At 43.7% G+C, this 15718-nt stretch overlaps 1 long non-coding RNA gene across 1 annotated transcript; it reads right to left on the minus strand.

Annotated features, from left to right (window-relative positions):
- Window positions 1-304: 304 nt before the first annotated feature.
- Window positions 305-15487, minus strand: LOC129524215 (uncharacterized). Its single transcript, XR_008667947.2, has 3 exons — window positions 15367-15487; window positions 14382-14469; window positions 305-526 (listed from the first exon to the last, which is right to left on the minus strand). It is a non-coding gene; the product is annotated as an uncharacterized lncRNA (long non-coding RNA).
- Between the last annotated feature and the right edge of the window lie 231 nt (window positions 15488-15718).

Here is a 15718-nt window from a genome sequence, read left to right on the forward strand (position 1 = left end):
GAACTGCTTAGACTGATGGCTTGCATTCTCCAGGTCAGCCAGACCCAGTGTCCCTGTCACTGTTCCTAACAGAGCCTGTCATCACTACATGATACGTATTTATTTATTTGGACTCAGGTTAATTGAGGTTAAAGTTACATGCAGTAAAATTCACACTCTTTTTGTGTATAGTTCTGTGAGTTTAGAAAAACACATACTGTCATTTAACTACCACCGCAATCAAGATCTAGAACATTTCTGCCACCCTTTGCTTATCAACCCCCTCCTGTAACCCTAGGCCCCAGCAAACACTGGGCGTTTTTTGTTTTGTCTCTGTAATTTTGCCTTTTCCAGAATGCCGTATGAATAGACTTACATAGTATTCAGGCTGTTGAGTCTAGCTTCTTTCATTTAGCAAAATGTATTTCCATTTCATCCGTGTCATTGCTTGTATCAGTAATTTGTTCGTCTTTATTGCTGAGTGCTATTCAGTTGTGTGGTTGTGTCAGTTTATCCATTCACTGGCTGATGGACATAGAGTTGCTTCCTGTTAGAGACATACGTAAGTAAAGCTAATTATTCGTGTACAAATATTTGTGTAAGCATAGGTTTCCATTTGTCTTGGATAGATAGGTAATGTATTGGCTGTGTCACATGGTAAGCATATGTTTAACTTTATGAGAAACTGCCAAACTGTTGTCCAGAGTGGCCGTACCCATTTGCAATCCCACCATAAATATATGAGAGCTTCAGCTGTCTGCATCTTCCACAACATTTGGTATTGTTAGCTTTTTGCACCTGTTTTGTTTTTAATTTTAGCTATTCTGATAGGTGTGTAGCAATATCTCATTGACATTTCAATGTGCATTTTCCTAATGTTAGGACATGGAACGCTTTTTCAAGTGCTTCCTTGTCATCTGTATAGCGTATTCGCTGATATGTCGGTTCAAATCTTTTGTTTATTTTAAACATTGGGCTATTTGTATTTGTGTTATTGATTTTGGAGAGTTCTTTATATCTTCTGGATACAAATCTATCACATATGCAGTTTATAAATATTTTCTCAACAGACAGTTACTTTAATACAATTTGTCCTCTTCTTTGGATTTCAAATACCATTCCCACTTCTCACCATTAGGCTGGCAGAGTTAGAGGAACATGAACACTTTAGTCTTGATTTTCTTGAAGATAGAAACTGAGACACAGATATACTTTTAAAAACCTGCTGCTTCTCGTATCACAGAGAATTGGAGCCAGGTATGGGACTTGATCACTGAGAAGGGAGTCTTAGAATGTGTTTGAAATTATCCCTCACCTTATAGGGCTGCCGTTTGTTTAAGTGAGGTCCAGCAAACCAGTGTCATCAGCTTACTTCCGGGAAAGGGTAACTGGTATTTGTCAAATATCTCTCATGTGCCAGAAATTAATTTAGATCAGGGACCAACAAGCTAGGCCTGAGGGCCATATATAACCCTTTACCTGATTTTGTACAGCCTGTGAACATTAAGATGAACATTTGCAACTGACATGATGACAGAAAAAACTCACTTTGAAACCCCAATTAAAGGACATGCAATCCTCCCTGCGAAGAAGTCATTTTTTTTATTATAGACATGTATTTTTTAAAATGATACACAATTATTATTTTAATATATATTATTTGATATTCTGAATTTTGTGAACAACAAACTTGTTTTCTCTTTTGTTATGTTAATAATACTTACATAGTTCCCTCAATTTTACCGCTTGGTCTGCAGGACCTCAAACTTACTCTTTGGACCTTTGCAGGAAGTTATGTCTTTAACCATTAAAACTACAACAACCTATTTTACAGAGAAAAGTGAAGCTCTTTGCAAAAGATAAATAAGCTGTGTAAGGTCACACAGTTAATGTCAGTGGAACAGGAATTTTGGGGGATATTTCTGACTTCAAAACCTGGTCTCTTTCCAAAAGTAAATTCACAGCAGCAATTTAGCAGAAAATAGAAAAGAACAAAAAACAATTTTGGTCGGTGGGGTGTGGGGTTCTTGGCCCAGGGCACGGCTTCTGCAGGTTCCTGAACCTGTTTTTGTCCAATTCATAGGCCTGTTCATGGAGACCAGGAATTCATCAGAGGTACCTCACAATCCTATGGGATTCTCAAACCATGCCAGTGACATTCTGTTCTCCTCATCCTACTTCACTAGCTGAAATGTATATAGAAATTTTTAAAGTTTTCCAATAACAAGATTTTTTACTGAAGCAAAGCCTGTTAGCTACAGCCCTGTGAATGGTGTTAAGCACATGGGCCATGGACCCGGGACACTGGGTTCAACTCCTAGCTCCACTCTTAGGAGCCATGTGACCTCTGGTTAAGAAGCTAAACAGAGGTAGCTGGATTTACCTTTTTTGAAATAGGATATAATGGGACCTATTCATAGGTCATCTATGAGGCTTTAATGGGTTAATATTTGCAACGTGGTTAGCACAGCACCTGACATAGCACAGGTACTTTATCACCATATATTATATAATAAAATAAATGCTTGATTAATCAGAATATTGAAGTGCCAGAAAACACATCTCTTCTCCTTCTAGCTCATCAAAATATTTCTATATTAAATGGGTCTTGAAAGAGCAAAAGGAAGAGAAACTTGAAAGCAACAGCATTGCCTCAACTTCCTCAGTGTGATCATTCTCTGGTGGGGGACAGAGAAGCAAGAGGGGAATGTGTTTTGCTACTTTCAGCCCAAGTATACACTCCCCAACTCTCCAATCCAGGAGAATGACCTGGGTTTCACCAAATTACAATTATTGTTATTTGAGCAATATGTAAAGCTTTTGATTCTGAAATGATGATCCTTGCAGTCGAAAGCAGCAATTCTACATCAAATTACAATTATTTATAACATCATCAGGCTAGGAAAATGCAGCACTTTGGTGACATCTTGCCCTTCCATGTCAGGAGATCATGTTTATGTCTACATTTCCCCTCTCTGGCTTCAGAAAGCCACACCCAGGTGTATCCCCTGCTGGTACCCTAATTAAGATTCTTCACCTCCCACTCCATTTCCCCGACACACACAAATGGCACTCAGTGCTGGTGAGGGTGTGAGACAGAGAAACACTCTCAGACACTGATGGTTAGGCTAAGCAATTGAGATGTTTCCATCAAGAGCCTTAAACATATTCTTAAATCCAAGATTCCACTTCTGAAAAGACATCAAGACAAAAAGGGTGTGTGTGGCAGGGTTGGGGGTGGGAATTGTAGAATTTAAAGGAGAAGAACTGAATCTGACACATGATGGCAGTTGCCTGACGAGTGTGTGTGCATCTGAAGCCAGAGGGCAGTAAGTGGTGTGTTCCAGGGTCCTTCTGTGAGCACACCTGCTGCACTGTAGCTGCTGGTGCCCAGAGATGGACAGTGCTGCAGACCCATGTGCTATAGGACACTGCAGTGCCCAAACAAGGGCATTGCAGTCCATCCACGCACCACGAGCATTGTCTATTGGAGTCAGAATGGATCTGGGAGACAGACTTGGCTCTGCCCTGGCTGAGACTCCCTGGGACAGATTCTGCAGCCCGTTCGGGGCACTGCCTGGGTGGAGTCAGTTCTTCGGCTTGGCTGCCTAAACCTTTCCTCCTCACTGTGGGTCTGAGGACCTAAGACATGAGCAAGTGTCTTAAAAGTAAAGTTTCTATACAAGTATTAGGAATTATTATCTAGATCCATATGATTTCAGAGTCTTTTAATCTTCTTAGGTTAGATTCTCAGATGCCGTAGGGTATCTTTAGTTTTTTGTCATAATTCAAGAGAACTCATCTTTAATTGCTTTAATTTAAGCAAATAACCAAAATATCACAATTTTAAGGATAACTGAAACACTACAATTTTAAGGAGAACTATTGAAATCAAGTAGAGGACCCCAGGTTAATAATGTTAATAGTCAGAGGCACAGGGAAAGGATTAGAAGGTTCGTTTATTTACCATACAGGAGATTTGGGCTGACAAAGATGGCCTCATTGAATCCACAGGAGACAAGATCTTACTCCCATTTTCTACCCCCAGGGAATAGAGGCCAAGTGCCTTATCTAAGTTTAGGGAAGGTGGAAATGGCAGAGACAGGATTTGAACCCAGGCATCTGACCACAGGCCCATGTGCTTTCTCGACATTGCAGCTGGCCACTTTGCAGGGCTGGCATTTCAGTTCACTGTTAGTCCTCAGCCGTGCAAATGTTCCAAATCACAGAGAAGGACATTTAATCTGTTCAGTGATCTATGGAACCGCTTAGGAACTGGAAAAGGAGTTATAGGGATGAGTCATTCTCTGTCAGCAGGTGAACTGTAATGGAGTTTTTATTACTATTTTATTTATGTGTTTGTCCAAACAAATGGAAATAATGCACCAGAGACCCCTGATGGCTGTTTCTTCACTGGGCTCTGCCTGTGGGTGTGTGTGAGATGTGTGTGTGTGTGTGCATTGGTCTCGCAGATCTCACGCGGGTCTCATGCTCTGTGAGATTTGGAGTTGAGGATAGTTTGTGCAGAATTATATCGGGGAATCTAGTGGCTGCATTTGTGTGTGAAGGAGGGTGTGTGGGTATGAGAGAAAGTAAAGACATTGTGTGAATTATTGAGAAAGTGCTTACTGAAATGTTCTGTAATTTCTGATACCCTGAGCTGTGTGATCCTTTATTTTAACTAGAAAAGGAAATGTACAGTGACCTAGAGCTCTTCTTAGTCTTCAGATTCCATTAGTCACAGGTGCCTAATTTTGATGTTGGCCTTTAGTGAGATGGACTCTGTTCTTACCAGGAACCTCCCTTGCAGCCATTGATTCTGTACTCTGAAGCTCTTCTCCTTTTCTTTTCTCAAGGCATAGGAGGGTGTTAGATCCTCCCCAGCCCAGCTAGGTTGTTGACAAAGCTCATGAGTATCTCTAAGGGGACGCTCCGAGGTGCAGGTCATGCATGGTCTGAGAGAACTCGAAGGCTCTCAAACCCATGCAGCTCAAGTCCCTTCTGATACGGTGGACCCTAACTTCTGAAACCTAGACTTTGACCTCAGTCTTGACCTCATCTGACAGAAAATGAGCATTCTGAACTTGGGTTGAACTCCACGTCATCTTCTTTGGAGATAGCAGGACTGGTTATGGGCTTCTGTGGGTTGACTTCATGGAAATGAACCTGGTCAAAATGGGAGAAGCCATCCTCCACAGAGTTTTTCATGGGGGATCTTTTTATTTTAGAGATGGCATTTCATTTTGTCACCAAGGCTGGAGTGCAATGGGTGCAATCATAGCTCACCGCAGCCTCAAACTCCTGGGTTCAAGTGATCCTCCCACCTCAGCCTCCCCAGTAGCTGGGTCTACAGGCACTTCATGAGGGATTTTGAGTCATTTGGGTTCCTTATCCAGCTCTGTCTCTATTTGGGGGCTGGAGTTAGTAGAAGGGAGTCTGTCCATTTTTATCGAGGGTATATTATATATTACCTGAAGATCAGAGGCTCAAGGTGGTGACATAATGGGGTATGAGATATAGTCTGTAGCCTATGGGGTAAAAAAAAAATACCTGGGAAGATAGTTAAGTAAAGCCTAATAACAATAAAACATAAAAAGTCCTTTTTATGAGATTATCCTGGGCTAGTACTCAACACTCTGGCATATAAGGGCATCTTAGGATCTATGATTTTGTGACTTATGCTGTATCAGTTACTGCTATACCTGGAACATGGTAGATACTAAACAAATGTTTATGTAAAGAAAGAGTGAATGAACCTAGATGCCCACACCTCAGACATACAGATCCCATTAAAATTCAGCTAACATATGCTGAGAACTTATTACAAGCTAAGTTTTTTTTTTTCTTCACTTTCATGAGTGCCTGTCTTTCTAGCAACAATTTGAGGCAAGTATTTAATGGAAGAAGCAACTGAAACTCAGTGATTGGCCAACGGCACTCACAGCACGTACAGGGTGGAAGTGGAATTTGAACCCAGGCTCCTACTAGCACATTGCTTTGCTTTCCTTTCTATTTCACCAATGGGATTTTGCCTTTTTCTCTTTTGTGTTGCTTTCTCCCCTCCATCCTTCCTTTCCTTAGGAGACAGCCCTCTCCTGAACCTGTGGGTTCCACTCTCGGTTTCTGGATCATCTAGAAGGTCACTGCCACTTAGTTCCAGATTCTAAACAGACAATGCTGCGTCCAATGCCGCTTGATTATAAGGGCCGACAAATATGAGCAGAACCCAGTTTCATTGCTTCTCCCTCACCAAAATACATTAATAAACTTAATTAGCATTGACCTGAAAAAAATCAGAACAGTAACCTCCTGGCATTAGGATCAAATGCAGTGAAGCACAAGCAATAAAAACTCCATTACTGCTCCCCTCTGAGAAGCTGTCACTGATTCTCGAGGACTAGAGGGAGTTGGGGCTGACACCTCCCCAGAACCCTCCCTGACTGCCCCATACCTCACTGCTGGACCCTGAACGTGAGCTGGGGCTGGGCCCCAGGTAGGATTATGTATACTTAAATGCACGACTCCTAGCGAACTTGGCTTGATTTGGGCTGCCATCAGTATCCATAAGGACCAAAACAGAGCCTTGCAGGAGGTAGCTGGCCATCCGAATGGGAAGCTAGTCCTCAGCCAGATGAGCCTTGTGGTTTGCTTTGGTGGCTCAGATGATGATAGACAGGGTCAAGTCTATTTTTTTATTTAGAAAAATATTTATGGTCTCAGCCAGAATGCTAGGGCTTAGAGCAAGGCCTCCCAGCCCACGGGAGACCCAAATAGCCAGACAGCAAACAAAATAGGCTGCCAGTCACGGGGACTAGGTAAGCCCAGAAAGGAAAGACAGCAAGAGACTCAAGGGGTTTGAACAACCAGGTGCCCAGGACTCTCCCCAGATGGATCAGAAACCTGGCTTAGGTCGATAAGAATATTCTAGATCTCATCCCCTGGTAGTCTCAGGTGACTAATTTATTGCTGCTTCTGGTCAGAATTGGCTTAGACTCTGGGTGAGAGTATGAAAGTTGTAAATGACCCTGCAAGGCACTGGGGATGTAAGTTGCTGACATTTTCCCACCCCACCCCTACTTTCCAATGATCTCATTTTATTGTTGAATTCCTATCCTGTTCAAGGCATTGAGGAACTAGTATATGGAGACAGAAATATGCACAAGCTCCAGCACTTGTCCTTGAGTTGTCCTTACTCTGGTGTGATGGTATCAGCAACCCACTGGATTTCTGCCTCTCCTTAATACTTCCCTCTGCCCTTCTTTTCCAAGATACTGTGAGATATGTGAGGAACGTTCTGTGCTTAAATGCAGGCTTCCTTATCTCAGTCTCCACTTGGATCTCTCCAACCCATCATCTTGCTCATGAGAGCAGCACTAGGAAGGGGATGGGGGAACACTGCTGTCCCAAATCCTATTGGTTCCCTTGCTGCTATATATACCTCATGGGCTGCCTCAAGCCCCTCTCCTGGCTCCTGAGGCCCTGCAAGGTCCCAAGAACTCAGAAAAGCATGGCAGGAGCTGATGGGCCCATCTTTTGGTAATAACAGTAGCAGATGCTCTTTGTAGAGTTGCGTCCAACTCCAGGGGAAGGTTAGTTGAGGTGGAAGAAGTATACTGAGAGGTGGCTCTTGAAAAATATATACTTTGGCCCAAAAGTTATTTCAGGGAGATGCTTGCAAATAATGGGAAAGATCAAGAATGAGGAAAAGGGAAAACCCAACACAAACCAGGCTGCATGAGTGGAGGGAATGGAAACTTCCTGAGAACACAAGGAAGCCCTTTTAAAATGTTTTCAATGGAGACAGCTCCCTCACACATTAGGACTCAGTTCCACACAATCCTGAGGTCAAGCTGCCTGGGTTCCCTGCAGGTTCTGCTCGCTATGGCTGTGTGACCCTCCCACAAGATCCTTCTCTGTAAAATAAGGGTAATGATATTACTTGTCTTTAAAGATTAAATGAGCTGCTATGTGCAAAGTTATATCATCATTGCTTGGTAAGTGTTGGATATTATCATAATATTAGTATTTGCAGATTCCAGGAGCCCATAGCTCAGAAGCAGAGACAGACATGCAAAGAACTCCAAGGCATGTAGAAATTTCCTCTTCTTCTTCCGGGCTATTCAGAGAGCAAAGCCATGCTGCTGGAGTACTCAACAGAACAAAAGCAGAAAGCAGGCTGGAGGTCGATTTCACAGGACCTTGAATTCCAAGGAGCATTCAAGGTTTCCTTAAATAGGTACCACATCTATATAATTTAAATATGGTCTTCAAATAGGAATGCATTTTGGGGACACACAATTTCAGACAGTATGAGAGAGAGAGCTGCAGGCTCACTAGAAAAGTCCTGCTTTGCTCATCCACCCACATTTCCATCCCTGCATCCATCAAGTGGCCCATGTCTGACCTACATCATTTGCAAACAGCCACCTCATCATTCTCTTATTCATGCGTTCATCTCCCACATTGCCAGAGTTGTTTTCTCTAAGCACAGATGTGGTACCTGTTTAAGAAAACCTTAAATGCTCCCTGGAATTCAAGGTCCTATGAAATCTACCTCCATCCTGCTTTCTGCTTTTGCTCTGCTGACACTAGACTTGCTGTTCCTTGGACATTTCCTGCTGCTGCCCCTCATCAGAATTAACTACTTTAGCAGCATGGCTATGCTATTTGGTTAGCCTGGAAGACAGAGAGGAAATTTCTATGTGCCTTGGAGTTCTTTGCATACCCGTCTTTGCTTCTGAGCAGTGGGCTCTTGGAATCTACAGATACTAATGTTATGATAATAATATCCTGCATTTTACCAAGCCATGGTTATATAACTTTTTTCACAGAATCTTTTTCATTTTTTAAGGTAAGTAATGTTATTGCTCTTATTTTACAGAGAAGGATCCTGTGGGAGGGTCACAGCTACAAGGAGTAGGGCCAGCCAGGAGCCCAGGCAGCTTGACTTCACGGCTGTGCTCTCTACCCCTATGTTAGGCCATTTTTGCATTGCCATAGAAAATACTAGAGGCTGGGTAATTTAGGAAGGAGAAGAGGTTTAATTGACTCATGATTCTGCAGTCTATACATGAAGCATGGGACCAGCATCAGCTCGGTTTTTGGGGAGGCCTCAGGGAGATTTTACTGATGGCAGAAGGTGAGATGGTAGCAGGGGTATCACATGGCAAGAACAGGAGTGAGAGACAGAGACAAAGCAGAAAGCGGGAGGTGCCACACACTTTCTAGCAACCAGATCTCGCAAGTACTCACTATCATGAGGATAGCACCAAGTCAGAAGGGATCCACCCCCATGATCCAGTCACCTCCCACTAGGCCCCCCTTCCAACACTGGGGATTACAATTCAACATGAGATATGAGGGGGACAAATAGTCAAGCTATATCAGTCCCTAAGTTATTGCTGGGTCTCTGGAACTTTCAATGCACGTAGGCAGTCTCCAGTCGCATAGTAGGGCCTGGTCAATATTTGCAGACTGAAACAAAAGGTAAATGAGAGAATAAGGGAATGGAAGGAGCACACCACCCTGGGAAGGTGAGCCTATGGGAGTGGGCTGAGAATGAAGTGGTAGGATGGGCCCAGGGCACAGGTGTGCTTGCTCTGTCTCCCTTTTGACCAGCTCGCTGACCTTGGAGGAGGCAGCCTCCAGCAGGGCTGCCCCAGAAGTCCTGGGGAGGTCCTCCTGCCTGCCAAAAAATGTCTCTTTCAGCTGCTTGATGGTGCCTGAAATTGTACCACTACAGCCTAATTCCTATAGCTTAGGCTGCTATTCCCCTGTTAAAATACAAATCCTCCTGGGAGAGGCAAGTTATTAAACTTTATTAGTCTTTTATATCTCATGGTGAATTTATTGATGAGAGCCCTCTCCTTAGAAATGGCCAGGATAAGGGAGAAATATGGAGATGGCATAAATGTCCTGGGCTCCAGGGAATGCGGTCACCTGAAAGGCCAGAAGTGAAGGAGCAGGGGTTGAAGGAAGAATAATGAGAGCTTGGGAACCTAAAAAGCTGACATTTAATGTGTTCTATTGCCTAGGGCCATAGGTGACTGGTAGCATGTGGTTTTGAGTGGACTGGCTGAGGAAAGGATCACAGGCACATCCCCAGCATTGGAAGGACCAAATTCCTGGGTCAAGATAGAGCTCTAAGTCACTAGAACGGCCTTCCCGGTCTTTGCCTTATGCAAGAGAGCAGCATTGCAGGCAGCACCATGCCCACTGTGAGCAGAGTTTTTGCAATGTGCCCATGTGCACAGTACCCTCTTCCAACACAGTGGTCCTGGATATCCCCGTCACTCACTCCAACCCAATGGGAGACCCTCAGAGTGTCCTCTGTGTGCGCTGCTTATTTCTTGCACTTCTCTCACCCCTTGGGCCTGAAGACGACAGCTCGGTTTCATTCTCTACCCCATCGCAAACATTTTTCTGAAACCCTCCCTTGCCATCCACTCACTGCCTGGACTGTGGTGAGCAATGGATACTGAGAGGGATCCTTTTTTTTAAGGATACGTCAGGGTTTCAAGAACAATATTATTTTATGTGTTTTCAAGATACTTTTTACTGCCTTCAGATTTATGAGATGGACTTTATTACTTCAATAAAATATTTAAAACAAAAATAAGAATGGAAGCCTGAGGTATTTGGCCTCCATTTCTCTGGAGCTTGCCCACGCAGAAATACTCCCTAACCTTCACACACATCCTCCCTTCAGAGACCCTGGCGGCCTTGGTTGCTATGTGATTCTGATGTTCAAGAACTAGGCAGGGCTGCACTTGGGACCGTATCTTTACTCAACAAACGGTGTTTGTCTACGTGATGGGAAATAAATGGAGATTCCAGCACATGGAGTATTTTTTGTTGTTGTTGCTTAATGATGCATTGCAGTGTGTATGCACCTTACTTTTGAAATTGTAATAGCACACAGTAGCACCTTGAATGGAAAATAATGTGCTTGCTATATGTAGGAGCTGCAAAGAGACAGTTTGCAATGAGGGTCAGAGAGTATGTTAGTAAGAGGACAACTTAACTGAGGAAAAAGAGACCTGGGTTCCAAGCCAGCTTTGTCTCTAGTCAGCTGCAGAGTCTCAGAGGAATTACTCTCCCCTCCGGACCAGGAGCTTCTTGCATTTTTTCAGTCATTCACTGAACAATTATTTCTCGAGTGTATCCTATATACTGGATACTATGTTCATCTGAAAAGGCAGGCAGGTGGATTAAATGGCTTCTTCCCAGTCTAACATTCTTTGGAATAGTTGATTTTAGGAGGCCTTGAGAACCTTTAATGTTCACTAAGACAAAGAACGATGGACAAGGATTCTCCCCTCACTTTTTAAAGATCTCCCCTCACTTTTTAAAGATCTAAATGTGAAGGTCATAAAAACCTAAAGCAGGAGGCAGGTGGTAAATCTCACCCTCCTCATTTCCCCGCAAGACTGTGCCAGAGATTCTGGCTCCTTTATAATTCACTTGATAGAATCATATAAATTTTACTTCCTTCTCAGTGGATTTTCTTGTTCTTAAGGCAAATTTCTCTGTCATGGGAATTGGTCCCAGGAAGACTGAGAAAAACCCAGGTGGCACCAGCGCAAATCCACTCTTACAGACCTTTTTCTCTCCTCCTCACTGCTTCTTCCTTAGAAAGGTTTGGAGTCTGTTCCTTTGCAGGCACTTTGCTAGGTGACAGCTATATGGGTCTCTGTCTTTGAGGAGCTCACAGCCTAAGGGGAGAAGGAGGTGCCAGAGAATGATAGTGAGGTCTGGATGGTGCGTTGAGAAGGAGCACCCCAAACCTTCACTGGATCCAAGAAGGTTCCTCACTGGAGGCAGAACTTAAGTTTAATCCTGAAAAAATCAATGAATTATGCAGGCAAACAAGCTGTGGATTGGTACTCTAGACAGATGGAATAGCATGGACAAAGGCCCTGAGGTAGGAGGAGGTGGTGTGTTTGGAGAAGCAGTTTAGAATGAGGCAGGTGCATGGGACAGGGCATCACATGATTCAGCTGGAAGCCCTGGCTAGGGTAAGCTCCAGGAAGCTTGCAGTTGCCATTGACAAACATTAAGCAAAGCTGTGGCATGACATCCCTTCTCCCTAAATTGTCTGCTCTCACCAAGCAGCTTCCCACATACCAAATCCATCCCTTATCTGCTCCCTGTAAAGTCTTCAGCATCCTCTGCCTCATTACCTCACGGAAATCCCATCCTCTTGCTTCCTTGGTTATCTTTCAAGAGGAGAACTCATTAATTCAACCTGATAATAGTTTAATGAGAATGACAAAACATCTGTCTTTTTAACTCATGTAAACATGTTGGGCCGGGCACGGTGGCTCACGCCTGCAATCCCAACACTTGGGGAGGCTGAGGTGGGCAGATCACCTGAGGTCAGGAGTTCAGTACCAGCCTGGCCAACATGGTGAAACCCCATCTCTACTAAAAATACAAAAATTAGCTGGGCATGGTGGTGGATGCCTGTAGTCCCAGCTACTCAGGAGGCTGAGGCAGGAGAATCTCTTGAACCCGGGAGGCGGAGGTTGAAGTTAAGCGAGATCATGCCAGTGTACTCCAGTCTGAGCAACAGAGCAAGACTGTCTCAAAAAAAAAAAAAAAAGATGTTAAAGAGGTGGTATATAAAAAGTAACATCCAAGGTCTGACACCTCTTCTAAACATGTGGGGTTCTATCTCTGTTGCCCCAGCCCACCTACTAGAATAGGCACAAATCTGGGTGGGTTTGCAGAAAGCCTGTGTCCTGAGTTGTGGATCCATTTACCAAGTTAGCCACTGCCAGAGCCCACAGGCTTTTCTAGGACCTGGTTCTGTTTGTCTCTCTGTGCTTATCCTCTCCACAGCCACCAGGGCCCCTCTGCTGCTGATGTTATGAAGACCTCATTCTCTGCCCTCTTCCTCAGAGATCATCAATGGTAGCGTCAATATCCATGTGACCAAATACAGCTACAGCTCTGTCCTACACTCCCCTTTTTAGAGGCTAAGCCTTCAGATGTAGAATCCCCATATTTCCAGGCATTCATAGACTGTAGTTTCTGCAAAACACGGACAATATCTGTTTTCGTCATTCTCATTGCATGAAATGAAGCTAACTTACTGAAAAGTTACTTGCCATGTACAAGTACATCATCTCTGTTATTCATCACCAAAACCCTTTGAGGGAAGGGTCATTAACCCCACTTTTGTGAATGAAAAATGGCTACTCTGAAAGATTAAGTGACTCCCTGAAGTTCATGTTGAAAGAAGCAGAAGCAGAAGGCTTGCTCTCTGATCTGCAAATGTTACAACCATTATTGGGTTAATGAAGTGTCTGATTTGTAGTTCCAGAAGTATATTCACAGCCAATCCTTGTAAGAGGCATATTCTAAACAAGCACGTAGATAAACAAATGAATATTTTATGGTCACTGTACATGTATAATCCCTTACCTATGCGTCATTCTAACTGGTCACGTCCCACTGTAGCCAACCTCAGAAGTGTGTTAGGAAGAATGCACCATTAATAAAGTAGAAACTGTCACCCAGACACTGAGCTGTGCTCATTGTTTTTGGATAAGAGTAGGTGTGAGGTGAGATTCTGCCATTTAAGATTGCACCAAACTGCATTTCCCTTGATAGCAGCTGTTCCAGAAGCTCTTTCAGACTCCTGGCTGCCCTTTGGCTCTGCCTTGGGCTGCCCACTTAAGAAATCACTTTATCATGCCACTTCGTGATTGTATTTGCCCAAGGATTGAGCTCAAAGGTCCTTTTAAATGGAAGGGTGTTTTTAAATACCTTTCTGAGCAACCTGACACTGGGGAGTAGAGTCGGGGACCCCTAAAGGCATCTGAGTTGCAGGTTACTAGTTCTCTGTAGCTGGAGATGTGGGTCACGGCCAGTGCTTGGGATGGGCCCAGATAATTCTGTAGAGAACATCAAGAACTAGTATTACTCTAGACTCCAGATGCATTATATACACAGCGTGGGTAGAGGACTTCTCTGAGATAGGATGCTAGGGGCATTAACTCTTGGGTTTCTCTAGGATTTATCTCATTTTGAACCTCAACTATGCCACAGCACCCTGAGATTAATTTCTAGACTCAGGAGATACCCTCTTTTTCTTTTTCTTTTTTTTTTTCTTTTTTTTGGAGACAGAGTCTCTCTCAGTTGCCAAGGCTGGAGTGCAGTGGCACAATTTCGGCTCACTGCAACCTCCACCTCCCGGGTTCAAGCAATTCTCCTGTCTCAGCCTCCCAAGTTGCTGGGATTACAGGTGCCTGCCACCATGCCCAGCTCATTTTTGTATTTTTAGTAGAGACATGTTTTCACCCTGTTGGCCAGGCTGGTCTCAAACTCCTGACCTCAGGTGATCTGCCCGCCTCGGCCTCCCAAAGTGCTGAGATTACAGGCATGAGCTACTGTACCTGGCCTGGAGATACCCTTTTGATGAATCATCCTCAAAAAGATGACAAGTGCTGATATTCTTCCACAATTTCTGTGAATGGAGAATTCCTGATGAAACAAAATGACAGAGTCTTAAAAATAGCTGGGAAGTCAGAAGAGAAATTTCAACGGATTGGGTTGTTTGCCCCAATTCTTCATGCTTCCCAGGAGCTACGTCCTTGGTGTGGCTTTGTCATGAACAAAGTGTACTTCCATACTGTTTGCCTGAAGGCCTCAGTCATGGGAGTTACTTTGGTCAAAGAGATGTTAGTAGATGTGATGCCACTGGGATCTTGAGATATACTTGAGCAGTGGGGCCTGCATTCTGCCACCCCCATTTGAAAACCATGCCCTAGCTAGCTCACTACCTGCAGAAGAGTAAGAAACATAAAGTAGAGTCACCACCAAACAAGAGCTGCCCAGCGATCCTGAAAGCTCTTTAGTGAGACATCCACTCTTACTATATTCACTATTGATATTTTTGGTTGGTAGTTATATAGCATAATTGTGGAAATGACTAATACAAAGACCTATTTGTGTAGCTATGAAATCCTCACTCCACAGGCTTCTCCCCCATGCACAATGCATTTATAGGTACTTACTACCTGGCAGAATAATGCTAGGCCCTGTGAGGACACAGGAGAAGTGAAAGATACAACCTCTGCCCTAGAGATGTCCCTGTCTAGATAGGAGTATTTATCTAGAAAGATATGTATCTATCTAGCCCACCACAATTCAAGATGGCATCTCATGATAGCTGAACCATGGCACTGACACACTGGAGGGATCAAGCCAGCTCCCAGTGGATCTTGTTGGGGATTCACACCTCATGTCCTACCTTGTGTCTTTGCATGTGTGGGAATATATATGCATGTACATGCTGACATTCAAAAGTTGCATTAGGAGTTTGAGACCACCCTGGCCAACATGATGAGACCCCGTCTCTACTACAAATACAAAAATTACCTAGGCATGGTGGCACGTGCCTGTAATCCCAGCTACTCGGGAGGCTGAGGCAGGAGAATCGCTTGAACCCCGGAGGTGGAGGTTGCAGTGAGCCGAGATTGTGCCACTGCACTGCAGCCTGGGTGACAAGAGTGAAACACTGTCTCAGAAAAAAAAAAAGTTACATTAAACAATCATATCAATAGGTATTTGTCTTAGACTGTCACCTCCCACTCATACACATATATGTGTACCATACAAAGTGACTGATAAGGAGGGAATTGTATTATTGTTCTTTGCCAACCATGACTTTTTATTGCAGATCTTAAGTTTTAGAGGTGAGCTATCTAAAATAAAAAGGGATGTCTAGCAT

This window comes from Gorilla gorilla, chromosome 7 (assembly GCF_029281585.2).
Source record: "Gorilla gorilla gorilla isolate KB3781 chromosome 7, NHGRI_mGorGor1-v2.1_pri, whole genome shotgun sequence".
In the NCBI taxonomy this organism is placed as follows: domain Eukaryota; kingdom Metazoa; phylum Chordata; class Mammalia; order Primates; family Hominidae; genus Gorilla; species Gorilla gorilla.